The sequence below is a fragment of the Hydra vulgaris genome, chromosome 02 (assembly GCF_038396675.1).
Source record: "Hydra vulgaris chromosome 02, alternate assembly HydraT2T_AEP".
NCBI classification, from domain to species: Eukaryota; Metazoa; Cnidaria; class Hydrozoa; order Anthoathecata; family Hydridae; genus Hydra; species Hydra vulgaris.
The window spans coordinates 70,954,728-70,957,500 of NC_088921.1; the positions used below are offsets into that span (position 1 = coordinate 70,954,728).

At 22.6% G+C, this 2,773-nt stretch overlaps 1 long non-coding RNA gene across 1 annotated transcript; it reads right to left on the minus strand.

Moving 5' to 3' along the window:
• LOC136076602 (uncharacterized) lies at positions 1 to 1,036 on the minus strand. The gene is made up of 3 exons (XR_010636418.1): positions 778 to 1,036; positions 488 to 653; positions 1 to 367 (listed from the first exon to the last, which is right to left on the minus strand). It is a non-coding gene; the product is annotated as an uncharacterized LOC136076602 (long non-coding RNA).
• Positions 1,037 to 2,773: the final 1,737 nt, after the last annotated feature.

Below are 2,773 nucleotides of genomic sequence, written 5' to 3' on the forward strand. Positions count from 1 at the left end.
TAATGGTGTGACACAATCATTTTACGCTAAAACATGGCATCATCCATGGGAGAGGTTTCGTTTGTCTGATTTTTTGGTCGATCTGTATTGGTAACGGTTTTTGATGATTCGCCTTAATCTACTTAAAAAAAAAACAAGTTTTATAATAAATAACAAAATAAATGATTATCTTAGTCTATTGTTTTGTATTGTACCTAAATAAATGCACTATAAAAAATGCTGTTTGAAAAAACCAGAGTGATGATTCGATGGAAGAGTAAAATTGCTTTTTTCCTTATTAATCACGCTTGTTTGTGTCTGTACATTTAAACGGAATCGACCTTTCATTCTTCTATTCAAATTGTTTTTTAGAGCCACCTACTTCAACCTAAATAAGAGACGCCCTTTAAGAATTTATGAAACCCATTAAGAAACATAATTCATCAAATATACTATTGTACTTTTTAAATATTATAAACTTTTAAATTATATGCAAATAAGTTATTACTTTGGAAAGACCCAGAAGCCCGAGTATTCACAAGTATTTTCATTAGCATTTGTACCAGGATGTAAATCCTCTCTTAATTGATTTTTGCTTATAAACATAGAAATGTTTAAAGGTTGATTCGAAACCATCTCATTTAGGTTTTGTTGCTTGTTAAAGTGCAAATATCCTGTTTTAAGATAAATTAGACTAATATACACTCAAATATAGGTACTAAATATAAATATAAGTTATACATAATATTTAAAAAAACCAAATGCACACATGCCCCCTGTTCATTAATAGTCACCTACCTTAATCAACATTAATATTATTATCTTCATTAAGTTTCTGAAGTCTTCTATAAATATATTGTCTTCATCTAGATTATGTGATAACGGTAAAACTCCTAAAAGATAAAATTTGTAAAAAAAAAAATTTACCAGAAATATTAGTCATTTTAAATTTTTTGAAGTTAAAGATAAATAACTAGAGTTTCAATACAAGTATTTTCATTAACAGTTGTACCACCATTAATATTTTTTATCATTCTCTTTTTCGTTGAACATGTGAAAAACATGTTAGTAGTTGACCTTAAGTAGAATTAGTAAGATTATTTTAGTAAACTATAAGTATAAGACTTATAGTAGAATCTTTTCAATTTATGTTTTGTTGCTTATTAAAACCCACATATTCTGGTTTAAAAATACACATATACACACATATGTGTGTATATGTGTATATATTACGTATACATAACATATACATTTATTTATAAGTGTATGTATGTATCTATATATGTGTATATATATATATATATATATATATATATATATTTATATATATATTTATATATATACTTATATATATATTTATATATATATATATATATATATATATATATATATATATATATATATATATATATATATATATATATATATATATTAATCGCAGAAATAAACACACATATACAGATACAAATACACACAAATATACATACGCCGAAATAAACACACATATGTGTGTATATGTGTATATATTACGTATACATAACATATACATTTATTTATAAGTGTATGTATGTATCTATATATGTGTATATATATATATATATATATATATATATATATATATATATATATATATATATATATATATATATATATATATATATATATATATATATATATATATATATATATATATATATATATATATATATATATATTTATACATACATACATAATATATAGACTTATACATACACACATATATACATATGAATACATAAATAAACACATAAATATTTTATATATGTATTATACACACATATATAAAATATACATTGCAGGCCTTGTAACGAGATTTCGCTGCGTAGCAAAAACGCGTAACGCATTTCTAAGTAACTCAACTCCTCAAATATATTTTGCATCATTAGAAGTTATATTGCATCACTCGCGTCTTTTCAAGCACCGCATTGTAATTTAAGTTATTTTATTAACGCGTTAAAAGTCAGTTTACATACAAACAGTTTGTTTTTTTCTCACTATAACAAAAGTTACAAATAAAATCTAAGTTCTTATATAAAAAATTATTTTTATTATTTTTTTCAAATATGAACTAAATTTTACTTTGAAAAAAATATTTTTTTCATGAAACGTAAAATAATGTTTGTTTATTTTCTTATGATTTTTATGTTTATTTTCTTATGATTTTGGTTTTTGGTTATTTTATTAACTGTTAATAAATTTTTTCTTATTTAATATATGAACTCATTTTAATGTTTTTAAACAAGAAAGAGTTTTTTTTTTTGTTTATCAGTTACCGATAACATATTCGTGATCGTAATTTATTTTTATAAATTAAACAAACGTCGTTAAAACTTTACGTTATTGAATTAACAATAAACAAAATATCTTACATCAAAATAAATCGTGCTTTTTTTAAACTATTATAATTAAAAATAAATTTTATATTTAAAAGAAATTTATATATTTAATTCCTTAAGATAAAACTTAAGACACCTAATTTTTTTAACTAATTTTTAACAACAACAAAAAAATTATTTAACAAACTGTTTCTTTAACAAAAAATCTTAGTTTACAATTAGTTTACAATTGCGGTTAAATACTTACGACTTTATTTCTTCTGAATAAACGTCACGTTAACGACAATCAAAAGATAATTTAAATATTCTAAAAGGTATAAGTTTTTGCGTAGCGCGAAACTGCTGAGCGCGTAGGCAAATCGCATTTTCGCTGTCAAAATGCGAGCTGCCTAACGCTTCTTAACAAGGCCTGACATTGT